At 44.2% G+C, this 22,509-nt stretch overlaps 2 pseudogenes across 1 annotated transcript; both read right to left on the bottom strand.

Moving 5' to 3' along the window:
- Positions 1–677: 677 nt before the first annotated feature.
- LOC101006801 lies at positions 678–4,045 on the bottom strand (annotated as a pseudogene). The gene has a single exon (XR_002515860.2). The product of XR_002515860.2 is annotated as a disintegrin and metalloproteinase domain-containing protein 1a-like (transcript).
- Positions 4,046–17,366: 13,321 nt separating this feature from the next.
- On the bottom strand, positions 17,367–20,128 carry LOC108581121 (annotated as a pseudogene).
- Positions 20,129–22,509: the final 2,381 nt, after the last annotated feature.

Genomic DNA, 22,509 nt, shown 5'->3' with positions numbered 1-22,509 from the left:
TTCATACATATAGTCAGCACTGTGGTAGATGCCTCTATACTATTATAGAATTAATGTAAACACAGTTTCCTAACTCTAGGTGATGTTCATCAGCCATGAGTTATCTGAGGGGTATGAAGTTCATCCCAGGGAAATTAGTAAAACAGAAAAGCTATGAAAGTTGGCCTCACTTTGGGAGGCTGAGGCAGGTAGATCAGGAGTTTGAGATCAGCCTGGCCAACGTGGGGAAACCCTGTCTCTACTAAAAATACAAAAATAAGCCAGGTGTGATGGCATGCACCTGTAATCCCAGCTACTCAGGAGGCTAAGGCAGGAGAATCGCTTGAACCCAGGAGGCGGAGGTTGCAGTGAGCTGAGATCACACCATTGCGCTCCAGCGTTCTGGAGTGACAGAGCGAGACTCCATCTCAAAAAAAAAAAAAAAAAAGCTGGCCTTGAAGATAAAAAGTATTTTAGGTACAAAGGGAAGATGGCTGTAGGAAGCATCTAGAAATATTGGGAAATAATAAATCAAATATACATATATCATATTAAACATCTGCCAGATTTGGAAAGCAGGTGACCTCAATGCTGACCTCTTAACCAACAAGCAATCAGGGTTTTCTTCTTTGATACAGTCCCTCCCGCAGTGCCCCAGAATAAAGTGGACTCAATAACTAAACCATGTGGAACCTGAAGACATGTCTAATATGAATAGGGTTTTATTTGTTTTTGGATTTAAAAACTCTTCCTTTGATGAATGCACATTTATAGGTCAAGTTAGAACAACTAATCATATAACAATTGTCCTCACATAATAGGTAGTTGTTACTTAAAATGAAAATTCCAGAGACAGTAATAAATTCAGGCACATATGATTCTGTATGTCAAACAAATAGAAGACAGCATGTCCTGAAAAAGTTTCTGGTGACTAAAACAATTGGCCCAAAAAGACAAGGACATTGATGTCCAAAGATGCATGTTAATGGTTCCAATGAAATGTGAAAAAGCAAAAGGTACCAAAATATTTGACATATTAAATTAATGTAAATTTAATTACTAAAATGAATAATAAAAGTGAAAGAATCCTTCCTTCCACATTAGTATATCTGAGTCAGAGCCACTAAAGCTATCTATTTCTACTTCACCAAACCTCTCATTTCCACTCAGTGCTTGAGAAGTTTGATATACTTGGCTTCATCTCCCTATTTCTAACCTTAAGAATCTGATGCTTCCTCCTCCTTTTCTTCTTCTTCTTCCTTCTCCTCCTCTTCTTCTTCTTCTTCTTCCTTCTCCTCTTCTTTTTCTTCTGGGGCCACTTCTGCTGCCTCTGGCTTTATTTCTGCGGCCAGTGGTGGAGGCACTGCTGGAGGAGCTTCTGCTGGGGCAGCCTCTGGTGATTTTTTAAGCAAGCAGATCAAGCAAGTAATTACACTTAATAATAGTATTATAAAAAGTATAATGAATGATAATATCATCATGTCTACAGCACGTTCTTCATGTTTGGAACTAGATACCTTTTGATTTTGACCTCTTGAAGGTGTCCCACCTGGCTTACCAGGAGGGCCACTGTCCACACTACCTCCACTTCCTGCAGTAACACAGTCAGGGGGGGCATGCCCTTCATTACAGTGACAGTGCCCTAAATCGTTACAAACTCCGTTCCCATTACACGTTTTTTCTGGGTTGCAGGCAGACATCACTGGGGTTTTATCTGTGCAGGCGGAATTTAGGCAGACTTTATTTGGTGCACAGTAAGTGCCATTGTGCACGTCTCCTTCATCAGGAATGTCAGTACTTGTATAGGCATCCATGCTCCAACATGAGTCATCTCCCCGAGGGACCTGAATCATTGTATGTTGGAGACTGATTTTTGGTAAGCCTGTAAACCCAGAACATATAAGTTTCCCACAAAATGTATTACCATCTGAACACCGAACATATTGTGACCCAGGACTGGTAGGAATGCCACAGTTTCCAAATCGGTCCCCTTTGCTGTTCATTGAATTGTAACACTCTTGTGAGGCTGATTTTGCACCATATCCAAATACTTGTTTGCACTGATTGTTAGGGTCCATACAATTACCTTTAATGCACTGGTAAATTTTATGACATTTTGAGCCATCTTGCTTATGCCTGTTGTCGGGGCATACTGCAGATGTACCATTGCAAAATTCTGGGAGGTCGCAGGAATCACTAGAAGGACGGCAAGAATATCCCTTAGGTTGAAATTTACAGTTATGACAACATGGACCATCACTGCACTCTGCTTTCACCTTCAGTATACAGTTTTCATCACAACATGGGTGACGCTGACATAGAGAACCACAGTCACGCACCATCGTTAATCATCCTGCGCCATTTCCACAGACAGAATCCTAAACGCGGCCCTGGAGCCATGGCTTGTTAAATAGGCAGGCCTTTGTGTTCTCGAAGGAACTGGTGGAAGTAGTGAGAGCTGCAGTTGCTGGAAGCCACTTTCTTTTGTGATATTTTCATGCATGAGGCAAAGTGCTTCTCTCTGCAAAAGCGGAAGGCTGAGTGGTCGTGCTGAATACCCAGGTTGTGCCCGAGCTCATGGACCATCAGGGCTGCAAACAACAGCACATCTTCATGATGGAAGGATTCAACAGCACCGCCAAGACAGCCCGAGCAGGCACCACTGAAAGGCCTGGCCCATATTCTGTCAGGATGCCCGGCGATCATGTGGGCAACATGCGTCGCCGCCGCGGCGGAAGAGCATCTCTTGTCTCCAGCCATTGAAATTCCTGAGTGTGATTTGCAAGTCCCACTGCGACATCTATTAGGTCCCCTGGGTCCAAATCTCCATTCCGGCCAGCACCACCTCTGTGTTTATTCCCCTAGTGAAGCTGTCGGCCAGAGCAATGACATCCACTACTCTCTGGACCGTCTCATTGATGTTACTGCCCACATCTGGAACGGCTGGTTGGTGACCGATAAACATCTCCACATTGCCCGGTGTGTGACCACAAAGTAGGACAGCGCCTGTAGATCATGAGGCTTCCTGCTCCCTTGTTGCCAGCTAGTGGACACCCATGGCTGTCTCTGGGAAGTGACACCACAGGAGACTTCGGCCGTGTGCCATGGTGTATAACACATGTTCAAACCGTCTTGAAGAATCCATGGGCTCAATGCTGTAAGATTTTTCCTCCTTAATCAGGATGCCCCTGAGACCTGCACAGGTGTTGACAGAAACGAAAGAACCTGACACTCCTTCTATGTAGCCTTCATAGTGGCAGTCATGTGAGATGAAAGGCGATTCTTGCCCCAGGATGCCATTGTGGTAACTGTAGACTGGAAAGTTATTCACAAAATGGCTTCTCTTCACCTTCAGGTGAACCAAGTGCTTCTGGCCTTGCATAAGTAGCAAATAGGTTGCCTTTTCCACTGAGTCTTCACTTCCCCTGACCATCAGCCGCTTTGGGATGACTATTTCATAGGAAGAGTAATATACCGAAGCCATGTCACAGCATATGCTCGGGAGAAAAATTATCCCCAAAAGCAACATCATCCCCAGCCTGACACACGATTGACCTGGCAGTAGCCCCAGCCTCAAATTTTTCATCTGGGGAGCCCAGGTCTGAAGCACCCTCCTAGCCTCATACAACACCACATGGAGTTTCATCAGAGAAGACAGGAAGGAGGCAGAGTCTCTCACAGAGGCTGTCACTGACATGGCCCTAGGGAATCAGTTGATGATGCAACTTGTGTCCATGAGCAGCAGCTCTCCCTGACACGCAGACCGTCAGACACAGGTACTAGCCCCAGACCTATGCCGGCTGCATGAAGCTACTTTCACCTCTGAAAGACCCAGCTTTCTGGCTGAGTCTCTGCCTAGTCTTCCGGGTCTATCTCATATCTTTCAGAAATTTTCCATACTTGATGACTTTCTCTTTCAGTTTCAGCTTCAGTGCCCCTGGTTAAGGTCCTATCGACATCATGGAGGGATGTATTATCAAAAAGACCAGAAACTCTATAATGTAGGACTATACTGTGCGAGGGGAAACAAAATCTCCATGCCTTTCTCAACTGGCCTACATGGAACAACCCCTCCCCCACCCCTCCTGTTGTCCGTTGCTCAGCTAACTCCACATGTTCCAGACCAGGGGTCTTGGAGATCTCTCTGGTGGGCATACACCACTGTCCATTTCCTCTCTTCTAAAACTCATCTCTAAGCACACAAACATCTTTACCTATGGTGCTCTTTTCTGCTCAGTGAGGCATTATAGATATGTGTGTCTGCATTTCAGGGGCCAGGCTGTTGGAAAATGCAAGTATGGTGGCTACCCTGTGCCCCAACATAGATCCCAGTGGGCTGATGACCCATGGGCAAGGCATAGTCCTGTTTTTTAACATTGCCAACATTGAGTTTCTAAATTCTGATTGTAACACTGTCCAAAAGAGTATATGGGAGATGCCAGCAGAGCAGCTTTCTGTTATATGTGATTATCATAGACCATTGGCTGGTACCTCCAGAACTACACTCTCCTTGGGATAGTCTCACATATGGAGGTGATAAGATTATTATTATTATTTTTTTGAGATGGAGTCTTGCTCTGTCGCCCAGACTGGAGTGCAGTGGCGCGATCTCGGCTCACTGCAAGCTCCGCCTCCCGGGTTCACGCCATTCTCCTGCCTCAGCCTCCCGAGTAGTTGGGACTACAGGTGCCTGCCACCATGCCCAGCTAATTTTTTTGTATTTTTAGTGGAGATGGGTTTTCACCATGTTAGCCAGGATGGTCTTGATCTCCTGACCTCATGATCCACCCACCTCGGCCTCCCAAAGTGCTGGGATTACAGGCGTGAGACACCGTGCCGGGCCAAGATTATTCTTATGAGGCTGGGTGCTGTGGCTGACGCCTATAATCCCAGCACTTTGGGAAGCCGAGGCAGGTGATCACCTGAGGTCAGGAGTTCGAGAGCAGCCTGGCCAACATGGCGAAACCCCATCTCTACTGAAAATACAAAAAATTAGCCGGGCGTGATGGCAGGTCCCTGTAATCCCACCTACTCAGGAGGCTGAGGCAGGAGAACTGTTTGAACCTGGGAGGTGGAGGTTGCAGTGAGCCACAATCACACCATTGCACTCCAGCCTGGGTGACAGACTGAGACTCTGTCTTTAAAAAAAAAAAAAAAAAAAAAATTATTCTTATGCTCATTGAAAAGTAGGTGTCCTAAAATCTCCCCTGTGTTAGAATATAATCTCCATGTTTTCAGTGACCACTTGTATTTGTTCATCCTGATACCACCATGTCTATAAGAGGTATTGTCTAAGAGTAGATTAAGAAGAACCATTTTTGAATGAATAAAGGACTCCTGGGTATGAGTGGTACAGGAGTGGTACGGTGGTGTGTTATTTGTACTTGTTGCATGCCTGCCCCAATGGCTAAAAATGTCTTCAGGGAAACCCACATGCTGACTGACCTATACTGACTAATGGCACATTCCTGATCTCCAGATTTACCTCCTACAGCATTTTGCTAGTCAGCTCCTCTCCTGATTTCTTCTTGCCTCATATTTCACTGAAAAAAAAAAAAAAAATAGAAGAAAATGTCACTCCCAGATGAATCCACCTCTATCTAAATTTTCCTGTTATAATGGATGAATCATCTATGGTCTTATGTAAGGTCAGTTCTTTCATTTTTATGTAAAGTCTCCTTTAATTTCAATTTCTTATGAACTTTGCTTTTACAATGGGCCCTTCTCTCTTCTAATCTTAAAAATGTGTTTGTCCACTGGATCAACCTTCTTATTTGTTGTACCTCCTCACCTTAAAAAAATTACTTCTTTCAGCCCACATCACTCTCCAGTAACCATCCAGATCTTGCCTCTGTTTTATAATGGCTTTTATAAAAAGTACATACTTGACCAGGTATCACTCACACCTGTAATTCCATCACTTTGGTGAGGTGAATGGACCATTTGAGCCAGGGGTTGGAGACCAGCCTGGGAAACATAGCGAAACCTCATCTCTACTAAAAATACAAAAATTAGCTAGGTATGGTGGCTTGTGCCTGTAGTCCCAGCTATTTGTGAGGGTGAAGCAGGAGGATTGCCGAAGCCCAGGAGTTGAAGGTTGCAGTGAGCCAAGATCCCGCCACTGCACTTCAGGATGGGCAACAGAGTGAGACACTGTCTCAAAAAAAAAAAAGTATACGTACTTGCTGTCTCCATACTTCATCACCTATTATCTGTTTTTAACATTTTAAAATTCTGGAGTACTGCACATTCACTGAAATGTTGATTTTAAAAATAGATGTAGATTTTGGGGAATTATGAAAAATAGAAAAGCTATATAAGCATAATTTTGTTCAAACAACACTTTGAGCTCCACAGCAGTAACCTAGGTGCCCCTTTGTAATTACAGATTCCTCCTCCTGCACAGATACTCATGATCTTTTTTGTTTTTATTGTTACTTTTCTTTGAGACACAGGGTCCTGCTCTATCACCCAAGCTAGAGTGCAGTGGTGTGATCGTGGATCACTGCACCCCTGAACTCCTGAGTTCAAGCAATCCTCCTGCCTCAGCCTCCCACGTACCTGGAGGATAAGTACATGCCAACACGCCTGGCTACTTTTTACTTTGGGATTTTTTTGTAAAGTAACAGCGTCCTCACATTTTCTTGTACTTTCACCTTCTAAATTTGCAACCTATAACGTGTAGGTTCATTTCACCTGTCTTTAGACTTCATATGAATACATAAAAGTACAACTTTCTATGGGGCTTCTTTTATCCTGCAGTTCACTTAAGTTGCCTCCACATTATTGTGTGAAGCCAAAGTTCATTCCTCTCCATAGCACAACACTGGTATTTCTCTGTGTGAATCCCTTAAGATTCATGATCCTTTCTTTATCTGTAATCCTTTGCTTTCAGGGTATACCCATAAACACTGCTGCTGTGAATATTATTGTCTGTGTAACATGATGCAAATGCATATGACCTTCTACAGTATAAACCTAGAAGTAGATGCTAGGTTACAGGATAGGCAAAATTTCATAATAAATCATATTACAAAAGAATGTGCCAATTCACATTCCCAAAGCAGATTGGGAATCTCTAGCTGCTGCACACTCTCATTAAGAATTGGTGTTGTGACTCTTAAATTTTGCAAAGCTTGCGATATGCAATGATATTATTTTGTAGCTAGGCTTCGCATTTCTGTGAATACTAATCAGGATGAAGACCTTTACAAATGTTTATTGACCCATCCTTTCTATATTGATTCTGGTAGAATAAGGCTTTTATCCTTCCACCCCTATCCAGCTAACTGTTCTACTACAAGCTACTAGTGAATAACTCCATTGTCAAATCACATGATCAACACTCAGTCCTGTCTTTATGCAAACATGAACACCATTTGCTGAGGCAGGAGGATAGCTTGAGAGGAGCCCAGGCAACATAGTGAGGCCCCTTTTGTTTATTTATTTATTTATTTAGAGACAGAGTCTCACTTTGTTGCCCAGGCTGGAGTGCAGTGGCGTGATCTCGGCTCACCGCAACCTCCGCCTCCCAGGTTCAAGCGGTTCTCCTCCCTCAGCCTCCCAAGTAGCTGGGATTACAAGCGCCCACCACCACGCCAGGCTAATTTTTGTATTTTTAGTAGAGATGTGGTTTTGCCATCTCATTGGCCAGGCTGGTCTCGAACTCCTGACCTCAGGTGATCTGCCTGCCTTGGCCTCCCAAAGTGCTGGAACTACAGGCGTGAGCCACTGTGCCTGGCCACAAGACCCATTTTCCATTTTTAAAAAAAAATTAGTGTGAGGTGCCTTATACATTAAGAGAATCACTCTGCCTGCTGGATGAACAACAGGCTATAAGGGCAGTCAGAATGGAAGCAGAGGACTAGTTAAAGACTTGTACAGTTGACTGGGAGGAAGTTGAAGGTGACTTGTACAACACTGGAGAGTGGGGATGGGGTAAGAGGTCACTTTCTGGACATACGTTAAGCATAGAGCCAAGAGGATTTCCTGCTGAACTGGGTTTGTCATGAAAACCCCTCCAGAAACACTTTCTTTTCTTGGTTTTCTGGACAGAGCTATCCCTTGCTGGTATTCTACCACAGTGTCCAGTCTTTCTGTGTCCCATCTTTCTCTGACTTATTTCCTGACACCACTGCCTCGTAGCAACAACTACATGTGGAATACCCTAGAGCTAAGTCCTCACCCAGTCTTCAGATCCCTTCTCTAGCTATAATCCCTCTCTAGGCAATGTCAACCACTCCCCATGGCTTGAAGTGTCACTGATGCATAGACAGCTCTCAAATATACTTCTCTCGATCATGTCTCTCCTGAAATCCAGACCCAGTCATCTTACTGCATAGCCGACATGCCTGCTTGGATGTTTAGCCGGCATCTCAAACTGTCAACACTTCCAACACCTGCTCAATCCAGACTCATCCCCATCTTAGTAAATGGCAGCTCCGTTGTTGCAGTGGCTCGGGGCAAAGCCTCTGGAGCCATCCTGCTCTGCTTCCTTTATCTCACACTCTACATCTGCTCTCTCAGCCAACCCTTTAACTCCATCACACAGTATTTCCATATTCCAACCATTCTCACAGTACCACTCCAACCACCTTCCTACAAGCTTCCGACATCTCCTGCTTGGCAAATCACAGGCACTGCTAAGCATTGTTGGCTTCTACAATGGATTGCCCATTGCCCTCTCCTGCCTGGTCCTCATATAGCAGATGAAGTACTCCTTCCATGCGTCTCAGCTCATATCACTCCTATGCTACAACCTTCCATGCTTGCCATCTCCACTGCAATAAAAACACCATTCCCTACCAAGGCTTTATGTGACCTGTGTCCACCCACAGCCCTCATTCACTGCTCTTCACACTGCTCACTCTGTCCAGAAGTGCCGACCCTCCTTGCTGTTCTTACGTGCCGAGCAAGCTCCTGTGTTAGGACCGTCTGCCTAGAGTTCCTTCTCCCTGGTTTGCCCATCCGCGGATACCTGCAGAGCTTTTCCCCTCATTTTCTACACATCTCTCCTCAAATGACTCCTTATCAGACAGGACCCTGTGACTACTGTTTAATATAGCACACCACCCTAACATCACTATCAATCCCCTTGCACTGCTCATTTTACTACACTGCACATAATGAAACTTGGCACATCATGTAGTTATCTGATTATTGCTCACCTGCCCCAACCCAAGTTTATAATTTTCATGGGAAGAGGCTTTGTCTTACTCACTGCTACATGCCATAGTGCCTAGAACTATGCATGAATAAAGTCTCGGTACAGAGTTGTGGAATGAATGAATGAATGAATGAATGAAAACATAGGAAGCTACAGCAGGTGCAAGCCTCTCGGTACAATGGCACTTCTTTTAAAAAGTATAAATCTGGGCAGTCAAGGCCTGGTGTGGGCCGACAGATTTCCTCTGGAGATTTGGGCACTAAGAGCAGAAGACAGGGTCAGAAGAGGCAAAAGATCAGGATTCTTGATTTGGGATCCAAGAAACTAAATTGCTTTAATGTCACCATGGTCTTGAGTGAAGCGCTGAGGAAAGCAGGAAAGTCCATGCCAGCCTTAGCCATAATTGGGCCCAAAGCAGTGATTTTCAAGTTAACCAAACCTTGCTCCTAACCCACAGACATTTGCTATATAGTAGCAGAGCCGGAATATGTTTGCAAATGATCACATAGTAGGTCAGAATGCCATATCAGAGAAATTCAGTATTATAAGTTGGTGGTGATTAAATCTGATCGTTGCTGAACAATACACAATAATACAATCTATATTCGTCATGGTGTTTGATTGGAGATCCATCAGCATTTATTTGAGCACAGGCTGTATGCCAGGTGCTGCACTAGATCATCTCACAAATACTCTGTGTGGCATCTTACTGAGGAAGAAACCCAGATCTCAGGAAGTTCAGATCCATGTCTTAAGACCAAGCAGTGAGAACGTGACACCTGCTACTTAAGAATGTGGAACATGGAAGTCCCCTGATTTAGAACAAAGATGACTTTCTCCCTTTTAAAAAGGTTCATTTTTGCTCTAAAAAAATATCTTCCTGGTTGGACTTATTAGGCTAGCAAAACACAAGATGCAGAGCTGACATAGTTCTCATGTTCTTAGCATCCAAGGCAAGAAGAGAGCTCCTGGAGGGCTCAAGAAAGGTGTCTCAAATCTCTTCTCTTGAGTTGTTTCGTAAAACATTTTTAGGTATTTAGATTGGTTATAAACATGGCCAATGTACTGAGTCTAATCAGAAGTTGTCTGCTCTTGTAAAAGCTGATGAACAAGATGAACAGGCTCTTATTTTAGGGTATTAATGTAAAAATATAAAACTTTCTATTCAAACCCTTCATAGTTGTAAGATTTGATATACTTATATAATTTTATGGCAGCAGTTTTCGTTTTTCCATAAAGAGATATTTGAATGTCTGCAGCTTTCCATAAATCCCGACATATCTGTTACCTCAAAGTAGGAACCCATTCTTACTTTTTTTTTTTTTTGAGACGGAGTCTCACTCTGTCGCCCAGATTGGAGTGCAGTGGCGCGATCTCGGCTCACTGCAAGCTCCGCCTCCCGGGTTTACGCCATTCTCCTGCCTCAGCCTCCCAAGTAGCTGGGACTACAGGCGCCCGCCACCTTGCCTGGCTAGTTTTTTGTATTTTTTAGTAGAGACGGGGTTTCACTGTGTTAGCCAGGATGGTCTCGATCTCCTGACCTCGTGATCCACCCGTCTCGGCCTCCCAAAGTGCTGGGATTACAGGCTTGTGCCACCGCGCCCGGCCCATTCTTATTTTTTTAAACCAAATAACTAATTGGTGTCTTTTTGCTTTATCTTAGCATATATATTTGTGTCTCTGCCTGTTTATAATGACATAAGTTATTCATGGAAATAGAAAGGATGGCTTTGGGTGGGTAAATAGGATGGCAGTGGAGGACATGAGGAAGAGCTTTTTCTCCTGTTCCTTAGCACTGACACTATGCCTTTTTTATTTCTATTTTTCATGTGAAATTGTCTGCAACACCCAGCTCATGGCTATTAGATCCACTACCAGAGGAAATTTCGTGTGTCTCTTACAAGGTTTTGTTTCTATTTCTCCAGAATTGCGGTTCTGAGAACATGTCTCATGAGTAAACATATTTCTCACTCTCACAGTACCAATTGGAAATTTCACTTAATAAAGAAGCATATATTCTCCCTGTTGCCTAGAAAACAACCACCTGATGGTCTGTTTCGGACTGCCTCTATAGGTTCTGCCTCACTTTCCATGAGTATCCTCAAGCCTTATTTCATCTGGGAAAGAAAGTTGAGAAAGATATGTGGGAGCAGTTTCAAGAGCCTCACTGGGACTGTGAGGGTTAAACTAAATAGGAATAGGGAAGAGTAAGGTCATTCCCTGGAAACAAGACTATGATCTGATCCAGAGTGGCAAATGGACATGATATGTGATTATGACAGACATGTTAGGCATGCTGATAGGAGGAAATACTTGTTTTCAGAAACCATAGACCGTAATAGTTGGAAACAACCAGGGAGTCCTAGTCTTCACTGTCCTTCAGTGTCACACCGAGTTTACATTTTCTACTGTAGATAATGAGCAAGAAGTTAAAAGTTCCTGGACTTCAGACTGTGATGACAAATGTGTGTCTGGGGAATCTTAGTAAGGATGTTAGAGAACCCAGTTAATTAGATTATAGCAATGAAACAGGCATGACGTGTCAGACACTTGGTCAGTCATGATTCCATCTATGATGTTTTCCTTTGAATTTTTTTTTTGTTGAGATAGAGTCTCGCTTTGTAGCCCAGTCTGGAGTGCTGCGTGTGATCTCGGCTTACTGCACCCTCCACCTCTTGGGTTCAAGCGATTCACGTGCCTCAGCTACCTGAGTAGCTGGGATTACAGGCTCGCACCACCAAACCCAGCTAATTTTTTGTATTTTTAGCAGAGTCAGGTTTTCACCATGTTTTCCAGGCTGGTCTCAAACTCCTGGCCTCAAGTGATCTGCCTACCTCTGCTTCCCAAAGTGCTGACATTACAGGTGTGAGCCACGACACTCAGCCCTCCTTTGAAATATTTTTAAAAATATTTCCTAACTATGGGAAGTCACCATGGCTTTGTCATTGACAAATTCCTCCCAATATCCTCTGTTAGTCCATTTTCAGACTACTATAAAGAACTGCCTGAGACTGGGTAATTTATGAAGAAAAGAGTTTTAATTGACTCACAGTTTCACAGGCTTCTCAGGAAGCATGACTGGGAAGCCTCAGGAAACTTACAGCCATGGTTCAAGGTGAAGGGGAAGCAAGGACCTTCTTCACATGATAGCAGGAGAGACAGAGAGAGAGCAAAGGGGGCAGTGTGACACACTTTTTAACCATTAGATTTCATGAGAACTCACTCACTATCACAGAACAGCAAGGGGGAAATCCGCCCCCATGATCGAATCACCTCCCACCAGGCACCCCCCGCAATTGGACATGAGATTTGGGTGGGGACACAAATCCAAACCATATCACCCTCTTACACTTCATTCTGGCATGACCTCCTTATGTAAGACTCACATCTTTATTAAACACCATAAGTGAGTCTTTTTTTCATATTCCTGCCTAGCTCAAACATTTTTCAAGGATAATGTCCAAAAGCAGTATTAATATTAAAGCCACAGCACATTGCAACCTTATTCTTGGAAGAAATCTGCCCTTAATTTTGAAGAAACACTTCAGTGGGCACATTGACCCAAAGGCAATACCAAAATGCTATTGTGGAATTAAGTTTGTAAACAAAAGAAGTTGACTTATTTATTTGTTTATTTATTTTATTTATTTTTTTGAGACAGAATCTCACTTTGTTGCCCAGGCTGGAGTGCCGTGGCACAATCTTGGCTCACTACAACCTCTGAAGAAGCTGATTTATTTTTGGCAAGCTAATATAACTCTTGAGATATTGAGATAATCTTCATTGTGTGCAGAATTGCATCCCTGTGAGGCCATAATGTCCTCTGGGTTTAAGGTCAGTCTTTACTTTTTCTTTAACTGAACCCCAGAGAAGGGAGTGCAGTATGACTCCAGGTTAGGAAGACATTTCATCAGGTATTCCTGAAGGGACAAGCAAAGATGTCAGATTGGGACCAAGGAGAGGGAGGGCCAATCCAAGTTTCCCAGGGAAGGGCTTGACCCCTGGGCTGTCCAGTAGCATTAATATCTGCAGCTTCCCATTTCTTTCTTTCCCACAGTGTATTTCCCTATGTTTTTTCCATGTCAGGATAAAAATCTAGAGCCTGGGCTTGGCTATACTTTGGTGAAGTAAAGGAAGGGCCTGGGTCTCCACTGGCCTGGGAGAGAACAGATAGGACAAGATTGGCCCAGAGAAGGCAGGTAAAGAACGGCAAGAAGTCACCACCAGAGTCTCCTGGGGTAGCACCTGGCTGAGTCACATGTGACCACCAATATTATTATGTTGTCACTGGAAGGTACAAGCATTACTCAGAAGCCCCCAAATATTAACAGCAAGAGGCAAAAGAGTGTACTTCCTAAAGACAGTCATACATAATGCAGAAAGCTGCCCCTTGAACCCCAGAGATTTCAGGCCTACCATATCTTCTTTGCTCTGCCCACATTAAAACTGGTCACTTCCCTGTAATAGTCTATTCTAATGGACCTCAGCCTTCATGGCTAGAGTTTGGGGTTTCTAGACATTTTATAATTCATGTGAGAGTTTACAAACATGTCCAATTTTTTAACATCATTTCTGAGAACATTTATTCAAACACCAGTTCTAGGCAAGGCACAGTGGCTTATACCTGTAATCCCAGCACTTTGGGAGGCCAGGGCAGGAGAATCACTTGAGGCAAGAAGTTTGAGACCAGCCTGTGTAACATAGTGAGACCCCATGTCTTTAAAAAAAATTTAGAAATAAAAATAAAAATTGGCTGGGCACAGTGGCTCACGCCTGTAATCCTAGCACTTTGGGAGGTCGAGGTGGGCAGATTGCCTGAGCTCAGGAGTTCGAGACCAGCCTGGACAACATGGAGAAACCCTGTCTCTACTAAAATACAAAAAAAAGAAAAAAAGAGAAATTAGCCAGGCATGGTCACAGGCATGTGACTGTAGTCCTAGCTGCTTGAGAAACTGAAGCAGGAGGATTGCTTGAGCCCAGGAGTTCGAGGATGCAGTGAGCCATGATTGCGTCACTGCACTCCAGCCTAGACAACAGAACTGGAACCTGTCTCAAAAACAAAAGAACAAAAACCAAACACTTGTTCTAATCTTGGTTTCCCATCTTCAACATGGTCTTCACAGGGTTTGAGCTACAACAAGGTTTGAGCTACAAACCCTAAAAATAAGGATAAACAACTAAAATCTTAAAAGTCTATTACAAAAAGATTCCTTATTTGCTAAAATTTGTAACTTCTTTGTCCAAGGCTGTGAAATCGTGTATTGGCTTTATTTATTGATTCCCAATTATCTACTTGCCTTTTGGTCCTTAAAGAGCTCTATTAAATCAGCCAAGAATAATCATCCTGTGTGTAAATCATGATTTATATTGTGATTCCCTTACCCTTGATGCTTTAAATATGTGATGCTTATTCTCTTTCATTACAGTCACCATCAGCATGCCCACTATGAGGGTTACCCCTTCTGTAACCCTCTGTATAAGTTCTCTGTACAAGTGCTTTTCAGCATTTTCACTTTATTTTTTTTTTTTGAGATGGAGTTTCACTCTTGTTTCCCAGACTAGAGTGCAATGGTGTGATCTCGGCTTACCGCAACTCCGCCTCCCGGGTTCAAGCGATTCTCCTGCCTTGGCCTCCCCAGTAGCTGGGATTACAGGCATGCACCACCACGCCTGACTAATTTTGCGTTTTTAGTAGAGACGGGGTTTCTCCATGTAGGTCAGGCTAGTCTCAAAGCGCCAACCTCCGGTGATCCACCTGCCTCGGCCTCCCAAAATGCTGTGATTACAGACCTGAGCCTAGACACCTTTATTTTTTTATTTTTATTTATTTTATTTTATTTTATTTATTTATTTATTTATTTATTTATTTTGTATTTCTGGCTAGGATTTAGGGTCACCTGTTAGCTAGGATGGTCTCTGGATCTCTGATTCCTCGATCCTACCTGGCCTCGCCTCCCAAAGTGCTGGGATTACAGGCTTGAGCCACCGCTACCGGCCGCAGCCCCCAGACACCTTTTAGTTGCTACAGTTTCACTTTTGTCCTCAAAACTCTCAAGTGCTTACCAACTGATAGCATGAGTTCTTTTTCTTTTATTTTGTTTTCTTTTTTTGAACCAGAATTTGGCCCTGCTGCACAGGCTGGAGTGTGGTGATATGATTGTGGTCCACTTTAGCCTCTAACTCCTAGGGCTCAAGGGAGCTTCAGCTCTGAAGTAGCTGGGACTACAGGTGCACACCAGCATGCCCAGCTAATTTTTAAAATTCCTCTTGGTAAATTTTATGCTGCTCAGACAGGCTTCAAAGTCCTGGATTCAAGCCATCCTCTTACCTTGGCCTCCCAAAGTGCTTATGATTACAGGTGGCATGAGTTCCCACCCAGCCTGATACTGGGCTGGTCTCTTCACTGTGAATTTTGATCTTGCATAAAAATTCATCCTGGATTTGATTATCAGAATCTCAGCCTGGAGAACTCTGTGGGACCTGGTTTCTTTCCTACCTGTTCTCCTTCTTCTTGTAGTCATTATTCATCCACAACTGGAAAAACTTTGTTTCAGATTTTGCTTTGAAGTTTTTATTCCAATTTAGAGTAACTAACATAAGCTTCTTTGAAAGCAGATGAAAGAGGTAAAAGTTATATCCTTTGGTTTGCTCTTGTTATCAAGCAAGTATAGAGTAGGTGGCAGTTAGGGGAAGAGAGGTCTGCAAAAGTGTATGCTTGGGGACTGATGCTCAGGACTCCTCTCCCTGAGACAGAACATTTGCTCAGTCTGTAGCCTGTTGTAAAATTGAGAAAGATTTTGCATGTGCCATGCTTCCAGAGACTAACCTCCTACATTTTGAGGTTGGCTCCTTGGTTAAGTCATTGACTTACAATACTTATTGGAGAGCACCTCCATTTCAAGTGAGCTGGGCCTCAGGGAGCTAAATAAGATGCCAACCTTTAATAAGCAGCCATCTGGTTGTGGGATGTAGATGTAGGGGAAAAGACACTTTAATCCAGAATGACTACATACAATGCCATAGGTTCAAGGATAGGATCGAGCATTTATTTGTAAGCAGCTTTTGTTTCCTTAGAGTCACTAAAGATAAAGCCGTGGTTCCAAAGTTATGACATGTCTTTTCCTCACTTTTTTGAGACAGCTCCTGTTTGTCCCAGGCTGGAGTGCGATGGCACTATCTCTGCTCACTGCAACCCTGGCCTCCGGGTTCAAGCGATTCTCGGTTCCCAGCCGGATTACAGGTTTCTGCCACCACTCCGGGCTAATTTTTATTTTAGTAGAGACGGCTCCTACCCATGTTGGCCAGGCTTAGTCCCAACTCCCCTGACCTCAGGTGATCCAGCACCCACCCCGCCTCCTAAAAAATTGGGCTGATTGCAGGCATGGGCCAGCCTGTGCCTGGCCTTTTCTTAAAAACTGAAGGAAAAGGTTCATGAGGCAATAGATTCACTCTACCTTGGGAGGGATGCAGGTCCCACCCACTACTGTCTAGCACTAGGAGCAAACTCTCAGTCTCTGTTTCTGCAAGGATGCTGGATGGCTCTACAGGGCAGCTGGGAGGGATTTGGGCTGAAGACAGTGAATGTAAGGTGTTTTAGCACTGGCCTGGGTGCCGAAATGGAGAATGTTACTGTTATAATTTACTTGCTGTCCTTACTTCACAGAGAAATGACTACCATACTGAAAATTCTGTTACTTCTAATTCGAGATGTTCCTATCAATCATCAATAAACAAAGTATGAACTTCAGTAGAATTATTAAGACAAAAAATGAAGAAACAAATCCTTCAAACAAGAAGTGAGCACCTTAGCAAGGGGCATCTTGCCTAGGTTGCCTTCCTATTCTTTAGGTATCTGGACTAAGAGTTTGAGAAGTGCCTGGATCAGGTCTAGCCTTTTCTAGAGAGCCCCCAAACATTAGGAGTCCCAATTATTAGGTCACAAAAAGCCTAACTTACATATTATCAACAAATAGGCGTTTCTGTAGCTTTATGTTAAAATATCATTTTATGAATAAACTTCACAGGGCAAATTAAAACAACACATCACATAAACAACTTTTGTAACATAATATGTAGTTATGATTGGGATATAAAATTCTAGAAAAGCAATATGTACATATGCAGATAGTATTGCATGTTAAACAAAGTAGATGGGAGATGGCATTACCTAAAAACAGGCAACTCAAAAATTGGTCCTAATAAGACAAGACATTGATAGGAATGCTTCAAAACAAAAATTTAATTAAAATGGTTTCATTAAATGTGATCGCATAAAAATAGTTTATCTTACATATAATTTTAAATTATAGGTACTCAATTACTAAATGTACTCAATTACTAAAATGAAGAAAGTAGAAAAAAATCCCTCCTTCCACATTAGTACATTTTACAGATTACAGACTTTTAGTCAGAAGTACAGCAGCATAAATGCCCACTTCATCTCTGAAGTACTGAGCCTCCTCCTCACCCAGTGTATCCGCTGTTAGCTTTATTGGACAACTCATTTTTTGCCTCTTCTTCCTGTCCTTTGCCTAGTTTCTGTTCTGGTGCAACCTCTTCTGGAGTTCCTTCTGTGTAACCTTGTGACCTCTGTAATATCTCCTTTCTAGCTCCCATACTGGCAAGAATAATTAGACCTGCAAATAATGCTAAAAGCAACAGGGGAACTATGTACACTAACTTCCCTAGGCTTTTGTTTTTATTATTACTCACGTCACCTCTTTGGAGATTACCATGACCAACAATATGATTTCTATTTTCTTCTCTACTTATAATTTCATCACTTGGCTTACCAGCAGGGCCACTGTCCACACTGCCTCCATTTCCTGGATTTTTACAGTCAGGAGGAGCAAAACCAGACCCACAATGGCAGTGCCTTAAATTGTTGCAAACTCCTTTCCATGAGACACGACCGGGTCTGCAGCCTCAAGTACAGGAGTACGTGGAGGATGAACGCAGGGAGTAACTTGCAGATTCTGTTTAAAGCTGCTAGGCGCCGACGGCATACCAAGCAATATCAGGGGCACGTAATGCTATCGCATCCATGCTCCAGCACCAGCCACACACAAGTGAGGGACCTGATCACTGTATGTTGAGCTTTGACTCGGGTGGTAAGGATTGAAATACCTGTACATAAGGAGTTTCCTGGCAAAAATACATTATCATCTGAATACATGTAATATATGTTCATTGACCTCAGTGGATGGCCATAGTGCTCTAAACCGGTCTCCTCTGTATTCATTGAAATGTAACAGTCTTCCAAGTAGATCTTGCAGGGTACCTATATATATCTACACATTGCTATCAGGGTTCTTACACTGACCCCAGAGCAATAGTGGAATTCTATCACATTAACGTGACCATCTTGTTGTAGCTGTCTGCAGTGGGCATTCTGCAGAGCTACCACAATATACCTGGAGGTCACACTCATCCTGAGTAGGACGGCATAAAACCCCCTTCCTTCTGGAAAGTGCAGTCCAGATACAGTAGAGGCCATGGCTGCACTCTGTAATGCCCTTCAGAGCATGTGGGATCACAGCATGGGCTGGGTCGAGGTGACAGGCAGAACCACAGTCACACTCCTCCGTGTCCTCCACCACCATTTCCACAGGCAGAATCCTACTACTTATGCCCCTGGGCCATGGCTTGTTAAATAGGCAGGCCCCTTGTGTTCCTCGGCGAACTTCGATGGGAAGTAGTCAGAGCTGCAGTTGCTGGCTTCACTTTCTTTTGTGATATTTTCATGCATGAGGCAAAAGTGCTTCCTCTCTGCAAAAAGCAGGCCGTGAGTGGTCGTGGCTGGAATACCCAGGTTGTGCCCGAGCTCATGGACCATCAGGGCTGCAAACAAATGCACATCTTCATGATGGAAGGATTCTAACAGGCCACAGAACCGGGCTTTGGAGCACACCACTGAGAGCGCCTGGGCCCATATTCTGTCCAGGGATGGATGCCCCGGGAATTTCCATCATGTATAACATCGCTTCGCGACGACGGAAGAGCATCTCTCCAGCCACAGAAATTCTGGAGGGATTTGCAAGTCCACTGCTATGGTCTACCAGGTCCCTCGGCCCAAATCTCCACCCGCCAGCACCACCTCTTGTAAGCTTGCCCCCTCCTAGTGAAGCTGTCGTGGGCCAGAGCAATGACATCCACTACTCTCTCTGGACTGGCTCCCATTGATGTTACTGCCTCTACATCTGGAACCGCTGGTTGTTGGACTACTTACAACATCTCCACGATTTGGTGTGACTACAAGTAGGACAGCTTCTGTAGATCAAGTGAGGCTTCCTGCTCCCTTGTTGCCAGCTAGTGGATACCTACATGGTCTGGGTCTCTGGAAGTGACACCTTACAGGAGACTGGCTTCAGGTGCCATGGTGTATGATCACATGTTCAAACCGGCCTTGAAGAATCCATGGCCCAATGTGTTGTAAGATTTTCCTCCTTAATCAGGGATGCCCCTGAGACCTGAGTACAGGTGCTGGATAGAAACGAAAGAACCTGGATACACTCCCCATGTAGCCTTATAGTGGCAGTCATGTGAGATGAAAGGGGATATCTTGGCCCCAGGATGCCATTGTGGGTAACTGTAGACTGGAAAGTTATTCACAAATGGCTTCTCTTCACCTTCAGGCAGGAATCCAAGTGCTTCTTGGCCTGCATAAGCAGTGCAAATAGGTTGCCTTTCCACTGAGCGCCTCACTTCCCCTGGACTCATCAGCCATTGGGATGACTATTTCATAGGAAGAGGCATTATACTGGCCATGTCACAGCATATGCCTGGAGAAAAATTATCCCCAAAGCACATCATCCCTAACCTGGATAATACTAATGCATTGATCTGGCAGTAGCCCCAGCCTCAAATTTTTCATCTGGGGAGCCCAGGTCTGCAGCACCCTCCTAGGCCTCATACACCACATGAGTTTCATCAGAGAAGACAGGAAGGAGGCAGAGTCTCTGCTACAGAGGCTGTCACTGACATGGCCCTAGGGAATCAGCTGATGATGCAATCCTGTGTCCATGAGCAGTAGCTCCCCTGACACGCAGACCGCCACAGGACACAGGCACTAGCCTCAGGACCTATGCCGCTGTATGAAGCTACTTCACTTCTCTGGAAAGACCCAGCTTGGCTGAGTCCTGCCTAGTCTTCCGGTCTATCTCACATCTTCTTGAGAGCCTTCCATACTTGATGGACTTTCTCTTCAGTTTCCAACCCCAGTGCCCCTGGTTAAGGTCCCATCGACATCATGGAGGGATGTGTATTATCAAAAAGACTAGAAACCTATAATGGTGGACTATACTAAAGCGAGGGGAAACAAAATCTCCATGCCTTTCCTTAACTGGCCTACATGGAACAACCCTCCCCCACTCCTCCTGTTGTCCGCTGCTCAGCTTAACTCCATACGTTCCAGACCAGGGGTCTTGAGATCTCTGTGGCATGTACCACTGTCCATTCTCCCTCCTCTTCTAAACTCATCTCTAAGCACACAAACATCTTTTACCTATGGTGCTCTTTTTCTGCTCAGTGAGGCATTATAGATATGTGTGTCTGCATTTCAGTGGCCAAGTGAGGTGGCTACCCTGTGCCCCAGCATAAACCCCAGTGGGCTGGTGACCCATGGACAAGGGGTAATAAGTAGTCTTTTTGAGACAGTTTTGTCCTTGTTGCCCAGGCTGGAGTGCAATGGCCCAGTCTCAGCCCACTGCAACCTCTGCCTCCCAGGTTTGAGCAATTCTCCTGTCTCAGCCTTCCAAGTAGCTGGGATTACAGGAACCTGCCACTCGCTAATTTTTGTATTTTTAGTAGAGACGAGGTTTCACCGCATTGGTCAGGCTGGTCTCGAACTCCTGACCTCAGGCAATCTGCCTACCTCAGCATCCCAAAGTGCTGGGATTACAGGCATGAGCCACTGCACCCGGCCAGTCCTATTTTTTAACATCATCGAAGTTGAGTTTTTACTGTCCAAAAGAGTATATGGGAGATGCCAAGAGCAGCTTTCTATTATATGTGATTATCATAGACCATTGGCTGGTACCTCCAGAACTACACTCTCCTGGCGATAGCCTCACATAGGGAGGTGCTAACATTATTCTTATGTCTTTTGAAAGGAAGGTATCCAAAAAGTTTCCCCTATGTTAGAATATAATCTCTACACTATCAGTGACCACCTCTATTTGTTCATCCTGATACCATCAGGCATACAAGAGGCCTTGTCCAAGAGTAAATGAACACAAATTCTTTTTGAATGAATAAAGGACACTTGGGTATGAGTGGTACAGTGTGTCATCTGTTGTGTGTTATTTGTACTTGTTGCATGCCTACCCCAATGGCTAAAAATGTCTTCAGGAAATCCTACACACTGACTGACCTGTACTGACTAATGGCACATTCCTGATCTCCAGATTTACTCCCTACCACATTTTGCTAGTCAGCTCACTCTCCTGATTTATTTTGCCTCATATTTCACTGAAAAAAAAAAAAAAAGACAGAAGCAAAGGTAGCCCCAGATGAATCCACCTGTATCTAAATTTTACTCCTGTTAGGATGGGTGAATCATCCATGGTCTGGTCTAAGATCAATTATTTCACTTGTGTATTAGGTCTCCTTTCTTTTTTTTTTTTTTTGAGACGGAGTCTCGCGCTGTGTCACCCAGGCTGGAGTGCAGTGGCGCGATCTCGGCTCACTGCAAGCTCCGCCTCCCAGGTTCAGGCCATTCTCCTGCCTCAGCCTCCGAGTAGCTGGGACTACAGGCGCCCGCCACCACGCCCGGCTAGTTTTTTGTATTTTTAGTAGAGACGGGGTTTCACCGTGTTAGCCAGGATGGTCTCGATCTCCTGACCTCGTGATCCGCCCGCCTCGGCCTCCCAAAGTGCTGGGATTACAGGCTTGAGCCACCGCGCCCGGCCAGGTCTCCTTTCATTTCACTTTCTTACGAACTTCACTTGTATGGTGGGCCCTTCTCTCTTCTAATCTTAAAAATGTGTTTATCCATTGGATCAACCTCTTTATATGCTGCATTTTCTCACCTTAATGAAACCATTCCATTCAGTTCATATCATTCTCCAGTAACCATCCAAATCTTGCCTATGCTTTATACTGAATGGCTTTGAGAAAGAGAACATAGTTGCGCTCTCCATTGTTCATCACCTAGTGTTTGATTTTAACATTTTAAATTCTGGAATACAGTGCATTCACTAAAAGGTGCATTTTTTTTTTTTTTTCAGACTGAGTTTCCCCCTTGTCACCCAGGCTGGAGTGCAGTGGTGTGATCTCAGCTCACTGCAAATTCCACCTCCCACTGTCCATTTCAAGGTTCTCCCAGGTTCAAGTGATTCTCCCACCGTCCATTTCAAGGTCTCCCA

Source organism: Papio anubis, chromosome 9 (genome assembly GCF_008728515.1).
Source record: "Papio anubis isolate 15944 chromosome 9, Panubis1.0, whole genome shotgun sequence".
NCBI lineage: Eukaryota > Metazoa > Chordata > Mammalia > Primates > Cercopithecidae > Papio > Papio anubis.
The sequence above is the reverse complement of the archived record's forward strand: the minus strand, read 5'-3'. Positions and strand labels throughout refer to the sequence as shown.